General features: G+C 40.2%; 1 long non-coding RNA gene across 1 annotated transcript; it reads right to left on the bottom strand.

The window, feature by feature from the left end:
- Nucleotides 1–740: 740 nt before the first annotated feature.
- LOC125486745 lies at nucleotides 741–11,562 on the bottom strand. Its single transcript, XR_007265373.1, has 2 exons — nucleotides 11,080–11,562; nucleotides 741–912 (listed from the first exon to the last, which is right to left on the bottom strand). It is a non-coding gene; the product is annotated as an uncharacterized LOC125486745 (long non-coding RNA).
- Nucleotides 11,563–11,829: the final 267 nt, after the last annotated feature.

Raw genomic sequence — 11,829 nt, 5'->3', positions numbered from 1 at the left:
TCTGGTCACCGCATTATAGGAAGGATGTGGAAGCATTGGAAAGGGTGCAGAGGAGATTTACCAGGATGTTGCCTGGTATGGAGGGAAGGTCTTATGAGGAAAGGCTGAGGGTTTTGAGGCTGTTTTCGTTAGAGAGAAGAAGGTTAAGAGGTGACTTGATAGAGACATACAAGATGATCAGAGGATTAGATAGGGTGGACAGTGGGAGCCTTTTTCCTCGGATGGTGATGGCTAGCACGAGGGGACATAGCTTTAAATTGAGGGGTGATAGATATAGGACAGATGTCAGAGGTAGGTTCTTTACTCAGAGAGTAGTAAGGGCGTGGAATGCCCTGCCTGCAAAAATAGTAGACTCGCCCACTTTAAGGGCATTTAAATGGTCATTGGATAAACATATGGATGATAATGGAATAGTTTAGGTTAGATGGGCTTCAGATTGGTTTCACAGGTCGGCGCAACATCGAGGGCCGAAGGGCCTGTACTGCACTGTAATGTTCTATGTTCTATGTTCTAATGTACGAGGGCCTTAACCAAATGGTTTATTCACTTTTCATTACAGCTTTACCAGAAGGATTATTTAAAACAGGAAAAAAAAAAAATCACCGAATAGATTTTTAATTGAAAATGTAATCAAGCAAAGACTTTGATTAGCTTCAAATTAGCACAAAACCTTGAACCAGTCTGTAAAGCCATTCCTTTAATGGGATACTCACTGTACCATCCTTAAGCCAGGCTTGGAACCCCATTCTCCCTGGCTCAGGTCGCCCCACACTCGCTCCACACTGAGCGATAATCCACTCTACTAGCCGCTCCTCCAGTTCAGGTTCATACTTCTTCTCAATCTTGTTCCGAATGTCCCTACTAAATCCATAAGTAGGTCCCTGGTTGGCCATGTTTATCAGTAAGCTATACCTGTGGATGAAGTGGAGCAGGAAGAGTGTGTTAGGGGCTATCTTTAGGAAGACTTGAACTTACAGAACACTTTTCCTCATGGGATGTTCACAGGTAATTAAACACCAAGTGTAGCCATTGCTGTTGATCTTGTGGCACGTTGGTAGCATCCGTACCTCTGAGCCAGGAGACCTGGGTTGAAAATCCCACAACTATATTAAAAAAAGGTGCCATTACAGGTGCTTTTAAAAAAAAAAAATGTAGCACTGTTGCATCGTTGACATTAAAACAGTCAATATGAACTCAAGTTTTCACAGATAGCAATACAATAATATTTCAATTTTTGATTTCAATTTTGTGACGTCAATTGAGTGAAATACAAGAGGGGTTTCATTAGCTCAGTTGGCTGGACAGCTGGTTTGTGAAGCTGAGTTATATCGATGGCATGGGTTCAATTCCCACACTGGCTGAGCTTACCATGAAGAATTCTCCTTCTCAACTTCTCCCCTCACCAAAGGGGAGGTGACCCTCAGGTTAAACCCATCTCTCTCTCTCTATGAGAGAGAGCAGCCCTGTGGTCTGGCAGGACATTGGTGACTTCACCTTTAAATACTGGTCAGAAGTCAGGAATAACTCACCTCCTCTTCAGTGAAATAGGGATTCTTGCATCCATAAAATAAGGCAGATGGGACTTGGGTTAAATGTCTCATCCAGAATCAGTAACTCCAATAGTTATAGAGCACCCTCAGTGCTACACTGGAGTGACCGCTTTGAGTACTGGTGTTCTTTGGATTGGGGTTTGAACCTTGGTGATCCAGAGGCACTCCTTACTGAACCACTACTGACACACTGGAGACTTAAACAGAGCCAAGAATAACAAACAGCAATGCCAATGCATGTTTATGAACATTAATTTAGCAGGAATAGGCAGGTCAGTGCCTCAGTCTGCTCATTTATACAGCACCATGAAATGCTCTACAGCACCACAATGGGCTGAGGAGGGGCAGATAGAGTTTAATTTAGATAAATGTGAAGTGTTGCATTTTGATACATCAAATCTGGCCAGTATCTATACAGTAGGGCCCTGGAGAGTGTTGCCAAACAAACAGACCTAGGGGTGTAAGCGCATAATCGAATTACAGCCAAACAGGGCGGTGGAGGCATTTGGCACACTTGCCTTTATTGGTCAGTGCATTGAGTATTGGAGTGTGATGTTATGTTGCAGCTGTTTAGGAAATTGGTTAGGCCACTTTTGGAATACTGCATTCAATTCTGGTCTCTCCGCTATAGGAAAGATGTTGTGAAACTTGAATGATTTAAGGATGTTGTGGGAATGGAGGGGTTGAGCTATAGGGAGATGTGAATAAGTCGGGGCTTTTTTTGCTTCTGGAGCATCAGAAACTGAGGGTTGACCTGATAGAGGTTTACAAAAATCATGAAGGGCATGGATAGGGTGAATAGCCAAGGTCTTTTTCCCAGGATAAGGAAGTCCAAAACTAGGCAGCACAGATTTAAGTGAGAGGGGGGCAAGATTTAAAAAGTGACCTAAGGGGCAACTTTTTCATACCGAGGGTAGTGCATGTATGGAATGAGCTTCCAGTGGAAGTGGAAGAGGCTGGTACAATTGTAACATTTAAAAGGCATCTGATAGGTACATGAATAAGGAGGGTTTTGAGGATTTGGATCAAATGCTGACAAGTGGGACTAGATCAGTTTAGGTGGTTGAAAGGCAACCTGATAGAAGTTTATAAAATAATGAAGAGTACCGATTGAGTTAATGGTAGTTGTCTTTTCCCTACACTGGGGATTAAGGTTAGGGAGGTACATTTTTAAGGTGACGGAGAGAGATTTATGAAAAAAAAGACTAAAGAGGCAAATCTTTTACACTGAGGGTGGTTCACGTATGGAATAAACTTCCTGAGGAAGTGGTTGGTGTGGGTACCCATGGAACCCATCAGCACTGACACAGTTTCCTCGGTGGATAAGCATACTCATTAGCCAGTGATTGCCAACGGGGACACAAAAAATTATTGCTTAATAAGTAAAATGTAGTAGCCAATCTGCTTGCAGTAACGTCTTTAGAAAAGCATGAGATACATAACCAGGTGAATGCAGTTTTGCTAAAATTGAGCCAGTCAACTAATAAAGCGCAACGTGGTTGTTTACCTAAATGCTGCAGTGAGACAAACTCAGTTTTCCGAAGCATCAGGAGAGAGCAACAGCAGAAAAGAATGTGGGTGGAGACTTGGATAACGACCTACTTGGTGTCAGTAGTGTTAGAAGATGCAAATATGGAAATTGTGCAATGGGTTGGTTCTGTTAGGAAAAATTGGGAGAATTCCAGTGGAGTGTTATGAAAAAGTGTCACTGAAATTTTCTGCACTGTCAAACCATCAAGACTTGGGGAGTAACGACTAAATACTCATGAGATTGATGTGTGGAGAACTGAAAAAAAAATCAGTAGCTAGCAGTGAAGATCAGCAAAGCTTGTAGAAATATTGACGAAAGTAGCCACAAAGGCTGAAATGATATGGTCATCTGTTGCAAAGACAGAGACAAAAGAACTGAGGCAGGGTGAATGATGGAGTGGAGACTTTCAAAAAGTCCCAAGACCCTGGAAGGATGCAATGGCGAGAGATCTAAGCACAGTGCATATAAAGAGGAATGGGTGACTGGTAAGTAAAGATGGAGAAGTAATTAGCAAGCATGTGGTGACCTCAGATAGAGCAGGACAAGCTGGAATAGCACACGAAAAGTTATGGAAGTGCAAATTTTGATAAGTTAAATAGTAAGACAGGAAAGTAGCAATTCACTATACAACCCCATCACCACAAACTCCACAATCCCATTTCTCCTAAAGTGTGTTCCATGAGATGAGATGTGCTTTTTTTTATTTCAGAGAACTCTCTCTACCTTTTTTCATTTCTAAAATAAGGACCACGCTGACTAGTACTCTTCCTAGAAAAGACTTTGCTGTGCTATGGATCCTGTATACAGTCGCAACAATATTGACATACCATAAACTGTATGGTGAAATTTAAACAATGACTACTTTGTTACTGGTGTTTATACTTACAAATGATTAACATTTGGCTCATTTTGATTTGCATTTTTACTTGCAACTCACTGCAAAGAACTGAATTTCAAAAGACAAACACCATACTAAACAAGTTGCCACATCAGAGTAATGTTAGGTATAACAGTGAGATATATGCAATCCAATTTAAACTGGATAGAATTTCGTGACATTTTGTGAAAATAGTGGGAACACGAAGCTGGTTTTCTCTTTCATGCTGCGTATTCACAACTCATGCTGCTACTGACATGAGAACACAGGACTGCATAGCTATGTATTTTAAATGTTGGTCAAGATAGGTTACACTTTCAATTCCACAAAGCTGTTTGTTAGTTCTTTAAACACAATAGCTACATTGCTTTGCTATGTCTAGCCATCAGTATGCCTTTAAAGAGAAATGTCCTCTTGAAGTCACCATTATATCACAGCATGAGGATAAAGATCTTGTACTTCATCTTACTTCTGATATTTTGAAGCATGGCATTCTACTCAAAAGTAGTCTACTCTTTTGCAAACCAATACCTTAACATTAGCCAAGACACTTATGTTCCTGAGGAATGTCATGTTAATACTTAATAGTGGCAATAAGTGCCTGTTGGATTCTTCAATAACACAATACCCAGTTTATTTCAACATAAGCATTGACATCAGCTAACACCACCCTGTTGGCAAACTCAGTTTTTTTTTGCTGGATATTTGCAAATAGTCAAATATGTCACAGTAGGCAACGATCAAACTTTGCCGACCAACCATCTCACGCCCAAAACATTGCTCAGTTCTGGTTAGCAATAAACAGAAAAGGGGTTCAATAGTTAACAGCAGTGCAGAGAGATGAAGCAAGAGGTTCTGTGCCTGATTTGGCCTTTTCAGGCTGGAAATTGAGGAATAAAGTCAGAATTATTTTCTGGATAAAGTGAATGGAAATGCTTCACGCATTATGATTAATTTGAACTGTGAAATTTCAAACTAGTTTTTTTAAAAAAACCCATTTGAAGACAAAATGTTCAGGAACAACATCTTTCTGAAAAAGAGCAAAAAAGATACAAAGTAACATCCAGATATTATATAGTTAAAACAAGCCATGCCTTACCCCTTCCCAGAACCACTAGATGCTACAAAAGGGAGTACTGAGTTAGGGTGGATTAGTTTGAGACAGCAGAGGGGCTCTTTGGTGATTCTTAATCATCTTGAGGTTGTGTGCTAACCTGGCCTAACCTAATTTGTCCTGATAATGCCATCAAGAGAAATGACTGCACAAGGCCAAATGAATTTTAGTGCTGGAAATGGATAGCCACTTTTTATAGTTGTTTTGGAGAAGCAGATAATGGAAAGGTCAGAAAACTACAATCAGGAAATGGCCAGCTTTCAACCTCCAAAACTTGCTTTTGCATATTACGTAAAATGCAACATCCATACAGCAATGAACACGTTTTCCACTCTACCAACCCATTATATCCAAAAGTATAATGAAGGTACAAACTTAAAAGTCTATTTGTTTTCTCCTCACAGCTGTTGGTGATAAGGGACTCAATTTAAACTCATAGTCCCTCTTTGGTTGACAGAACATCCTATGCATAATTTGACAACTCCCGGTTGAGATCCTACCATTTAAAACAAAAATAAGAGAAAAACATTTGAAAAACTTAAGAAACAAAACAAGCTAAGTTAGGGAGGATTTGTGGTATGCAAATCCTTTATATCACATTTCTGGATACCCAAACTTCATTCAAGTAATTGGAAATCTATTGCTGCAAGCATGAAACTCCCACTCTGAACAATTCCAATCAAAAACAGCCCACAATAACTTGAACAAAATTTATTTTTCATTGAAAGTTTGAATTAGAGTAAATGGCACACCACGCAAAAATCTTTTGAGTATTGCGATCATAGCATCTTATTGCAGGTAGCTACTGTCACAAGTGGAAGGCCTTAGATTTCTAAACAGAAGAAACTTTCATTGTGGTGACAATAGTCCAAAATCCTTGCAATACTTTAAGATGGAAATTATTTATACCTCTGCCCGATTTTAAGCATGTGTCCACATCTTACCAGCCTCTCTCGAATAGGTTTGCTAAATATCACAAGAAGCCAGCTGTGCTGATAAGATGCTTCTGTCTATTCCAAAGCAAAGAATAGCCATTTAGATGAGAATTGCTCCATTAGCCAAATTCAACTTTCATATAATTGCATTCCAATCTATGTAAGGCGGATACAAAGCAATGTTGAGTTGCTGGCCATCACAAGCAGGGGCAAAAAAGTTGCACAACATTAATAGACCAACATCTAAAAAGAATGGGCTTTTGTGAAGCATCAGAAAAATACTGAAGATTGCTGGAAATTTGAAACAAAACATAGCATGCTGGAGAAACTCAGCAGGTCTGGCAGCTAAAGAAATCAGATCTGGCAAAATCATTCTGGACTCAAAAACATGAACTGTTTCTCTCTTCACAGATATTGTCTGACCTGCTGAGTTTCTCTAGGATTCTCTGCGCTTGTTTCTGAACTTTAGGAGTTGGATGAAAAGCATATCTTTCTCAGAGGACAGATGCTGCCTGACCAACTGAATCTTTTGTTTATTCAGCAGTATTTTGCAAAATTAAACTTGGAAATACATGCTCCTTTGATATTTACCACCACTTGCCCCAAGGCCTAGAGGATTACAGAGGTCAAGTAATACCACCAGTTTATATTCCAATCAGCCAGTACTGGGTGCTTCTGCCAGTGGAAAGAAAGGATAGAGGCTGATGATATATGCTTCACCATAAAAAAGTTGTTTCTCAATGGGCGCGAGTGGCAGTTAGCATAAAATAAAATATATTCTATATCCTGCCACAATATTCAGCTTTTCACTTCTTAAATGTGGAGATCATTTTCTCTACTGGATCAGTAAGTAAAATAGCAACTCTGAAGATTCAACCAAGATTATCAATGGCAAGACAGAAAAACCCGAGTAAACAAAGAGCTGGGGTACAGTTTCGTATACACGTGCACTGACATCACTACTTTCCCTGCTTTTGAACTTTGAGTAGTAATTGTTTCAACCACAGAAGGAATCATAACAGAGCTCAATCTTGGAGGTTTTAAAAATGATGGAAGGGAATGGACTCAGATCTATTTATGACTTCAAGGATACACCAGAGTTCAGGCAAAAAGACTCCAATAGATGCCTCTTGCACAGACTATTGAATATACCATGGGTTTAGATTTACTGCAATTCTTGCCATAGCTTTGAGTCAAAGAGGCTGTTTGCATTGATAGATGGCAAGTTGCCATTAATTGCAAAAGCAACAGGCTACCACATTTCATGCTCTTGTGGAATTCGCTGCCATTTTGCAGGCAATTACAGAGTTGGGGGGAGTAAATTAGAGGGCCGAGTTGCAGGTCAGATGGATATTTTCCACCCCATCTTTTCATAAGTTCACACAGTTTCCAGAAGTAGGTACTGGATTATCATCCAACACGAACTTCTGCAGCTCAGACTGGAGATGTGGAGACTAGTTGCAGCATGTCAGACTGTATCCATTGTGAAAGCGGTTGCTTCCCAATGCTCAAACCAGGGACTGTGAAATCTGGATGACAGCACGGTTTCTGCATCTCAAATTTCCTGACTAGTAGATGTTTTGGTTTCAGAACATTTGAAAAACAATGCAAATTACAGCCTTCAAATTTTCTGACCGCTTGTTTTGATTATAGTTTATAATATGGCTTGCTTTAGTGGCCTTGATGTGTCTCAAGGTTTCCTACTTGATTCTCCGTACAGCTGAGTCAGGTTGATAACACAGGGATCTGTATTTAGCACCATTTAATTCTGTAGCGAACAGTGTGCTGGAATCTATTAATCTCACTTCAACTCTCCAGGGCACAAAACTAACCAACCAGTAAATCTATTCAGAGCACCAATCTTTTACATTGCAGAATCAAAACTTTCCAGATCCAATCTCTACTGCCTGTGTCCATTTAAACCATGCAAAAAGAACTCCACTTCAACCTACTTCAGTTTTAGTAAAGCACTGGGTTTTACTCAGCACCAAGCTGTACTTAGAGAGTGCACTACATTTAACAAGTGACCTACAGGGCTTAACAGGAAAAGCTGACACACCAAGCCACTTAAGGAGATGCAAGGTCAAGTGACCAAAAGTTTGGTCAAGATGGAGGTTACAGTATTGTGAAAAAAAGTGTCCCCTCCTTGTTCTTCTCTTGTGTGCTAACCACCCTCTTCCAAGATGTTGCTAAAATCACTCTCTATTTCAAATAACAGATACCATGTAATTATACGGGGGCGGGGGGGAGGAGGGGGCAGTGGTGGTAGTGGTAGTGGTAGTGTGATTACATCAGTAACTAGATTGAAGAAGTTGGGACTTCTTTTTGGAGACAAGGCAGTTCTGTGGAGATCTGATAGAGGTTTTCAAAATCATGTGCAGCCTGGGTAAAGAGAATCTACTTCTGCTCATAAGAGAAACTAGAACAATTCGGCATAGATCTAAAGTGATTGAGAGAAAAAAAAACCTTAAACTCAGCAAGTAGTTAGTGTATGGAATGCACTGCCTGGAATTGAGGCAGATTCAACAGACACAGTCAAGGTGGTGTTGGATGAGTATTTGAATAAAAATAGCGAGCAGGGATCTGGGGAAAAGGCAGGAGATGGGCCTTGGTAATAGAATAGAATCAGGCGCAATGGGTTGAATGGTCTTCCTGTGCTGCAACAACACAATGATTATGCAACCATGAAGCTATCAATTTTTGTACAAATCCATCTGGTGCATGAACGTCCTTTAGGGAAGGAAATCTGCTGTCCTTACCTAGTTTGCACAACATAGCAACACAATTGACTTATAACTCTCGCCTGCAATGGCTGAGCAAACTACCCAGTCCATTAGGGATGGACAAATACTGACCTCATTACTGCCATCCACAGACTATAAGAGAACAAGAAGATTGCCCCTCTTCTATGGGAGTCAGAATCTGTGCACCACCGAGCACCTTGCCACAGTAAGAGGGCTGTGACCCCAATCCATTTCCAAAAGGGGAAAGGGAAGGTCAGGTCCCACACGTGTGGGTTGTAAGCTGGCCATCTCTGCACAGATACAGTGCATGGATTTATTTTTGGGAGGGGGGTTTGGGTTGGGGGGAAAAATGGTACAAATGGTACGCACATGAAAATCACAGCATGAGGCTTTTTAAAGCAAAATTTGATGTGGTTTAAAATCTCCTCATACAATAATCTGAGCTTTACAGTCTCACTGTTAAACGTATAATACGTCCCAAGTCTCAACGTATTAAGTAACCCGTTAACATCAACTTTAAGATATACAAATAACTTTCTCTAAAAAGGAATCTCAATCAAAATGTTTGGATCTATGTCAATTAATCGTGTCTGTAGCAACTTTCATTCGCATTTGACCTTTAGAAGCACAGAAAATAATCCAAGGCAGATGATAAAAATAAAAATGGATGAGAGGTTTGATGTTGGGAGACGTGCCAACAACTTGTTAAAAGGCGGTACAGAGGAACAGAAAGAGTTAGGGAGGGGGTAGAGCGAGCGGACTTGTGAAAGATTACAAGGGGCTGTAGTGCAGTACAGGGAAGCAACATGCTGTATGATGTTGGGACCTGGAGGGCAGGGACAGAGCCATCACAGGTCAGTGAACTCACAAGGATAACGATTTCAGGACAAGTTGGATACTACAACAAGAGGGTCAAGCGGATATGTACGGAATTATTTTTCACTCACAAATAATAAATACTTAGCAATCAGATTAAATTTTTTTAAGCTTTGTACAGGAGATTGGCTTTAGGTAATACAATCAGCACAGGCACGATGGGCTGAATAGTCTTCCTGTGCTGCAACAATATAATGACTATGCGACCACGAAGCCATCAATTGTCATAAAAATCCATCTAGTTCACTAATGTCCTTTAGGAAAGGAAATCTGCCATCCTTACCCAGTTTTTAAACTTTGTGCATCACATTTGCAATTGCCAATTGTTTCGACACAGCCGCCCATTTGGACTCGGGATGGTTAATCATTGATATTATAACGGGGAGTATGCCCCAGGATCAGAGAGCTCCAGTCAAAGGGAACAATAGCCCCTGTTCTGGGGGGGGACTAAATCAATGGGACGGTCCAAATCGTTGCAGCAAAAAAAGGTCTTGAACCACATCTGGGAATGAGGGGAGCTTCATCCAAAATGCACTTTTCTCTGGATTTTTGCCCGCAAAACTTTAGAAATGGCCAACCCCTTTAAGAGTTGGCAGTAGTGAATTTCACCCTCACGTGTTTCCTGAATTATCATTAACATCATAGCACAAGTCTAAAACGGGGCTATAAAATGGTTAATGTTGCGAGAATTTGACGTTTTAAAATGTAAAAGAAAAATCTGCGGTAAAATTTAATCATTTTTCTATTTCTTGCAATAGCCTCGCCGGATTCGGAAATAGCCACACCCAAAAAAACTTCAGCCGCAAACAAACACTATTCCAGCATCAGAGCTGCCAATTACCCTACATTGCCGGTTGTAACAATAAAATGTACAGCACGAAATGCAGTTCCCGACAGACCTGCACCGGTAACCGGTAGATAAACGCAACCTGACCTTTTTTAAAACAAAACTTCTTGAACACAATTTAAAATTTCAGTCACAGGCATTTACACATTCATTTTTAAAACCACAAAAACCAAACAGTATTGCCAAACGAATATTCAGTCCTTTACCGACTGCAAATTTCTCGGATTCTCCAGCATCTGCAGTTCCTACTATCTCTGATTCTAGCTTAAATCTAGCCCAGTTTCTTCCCCCTCCCTTTCTAAGAGTAACATACTGCGGATGCTGATGTTCTGAAATTTACATTAAAAAATGCTAGGAAAAAATAACTTAATTGATCAGGTAGCACTGTGCGAGAAAAATAACTAACATCTCAGATTCTTGAGTTCGCAAACTAAAACGTTAAGTCTGCTCCTCATGAATAGGTGCTTAACTTGTTGAGTTCTTTTTTGGATTTGCTACGCGTTTGATATTAAACTACTCCTGCACAACCTGTGCCAAATTAAATTCAACCTGAATTAGAGCTGAGTTTCAATTGCAAGCGTTAGCTAAATGTCGTTACCACTTACTTTACCACAGGAGAAGCAGAAGTTGCTAGGTTCACTGCTAACCAGAAAGTGTGGAGCTTAAGGCTGAAACTCAACTAAAAAAGCTCTCCTTATCACCATGACGTCAGCTCGTCAAGAAAAAGGAAAGCAACACCTAAAATGGGCAATCAGTATTCGGGTAGCGTCCTTATTTGGGGAAAGGCGCAGAGAAACACAATAAGCGAGAGGCAGGTTCATGAAAATTGACACATTCCCCGCATTCCAAACTTCTGGTGATTTCAAAGCCAGAGCCTTTTAGCAGAGCGTCCATTTATGGAGAGCAGACTTATAGATCCTTTCGAAAAAGCTTTGGTGCAGAATTTGTAGAACAAAAACTCCATAGATGCTGTTTGGTTACTTTTTGAAGAATAAATGGATGCTAGATTTATCTAAAATTGCACTGTCGAAAGAAGATGTGTTTCAATGAAAGCTGTACTTCAAAGGAGAGACTTGCTCATGAGCCGAATAACTATGTGGCTCAGTCTCCACAAGCTTCTGTAATAATTAACGAAACCAAATACTGAACATCTCAGTCAATTAGTTAAAAGGTTGATAACAAAGTTTTATCCTTTAGAAATGTTGCTAAAGAATTAATATTCAGAACCCAAGCCTTCCTTACTTTAACATGCTTTGGATGTATTTGCAATGATTTCTTTCCTTTTTACCCTTGCTACACCCTACTTAATTTGGCTGCTCATCTTCATTGTATAGGAAAAGGTGGCCAGATTCTGG

This window comes from Rhincodon typus, chromosome 32 (assembly GCF_021869965.1).
Source record: "Rhincodon typus isolate 14 chromosome 32, sRhiTyp1.1, whole genome shotgun sequence".
In the NCBI taxonomy this organism is placed as follows: domain Eukaryota; kingdom Metazoa; phylum Chordata; class Chondrichthyes; order Orectolobiformes; family Rhincodontidae; genus Rhincodon; species Rhincodon typus.
The sequence above is the reverse complement of the archived record's forward strand: the minus strand, read 5'-3'. Positions and strand labels throughout refer to the sequence as shown.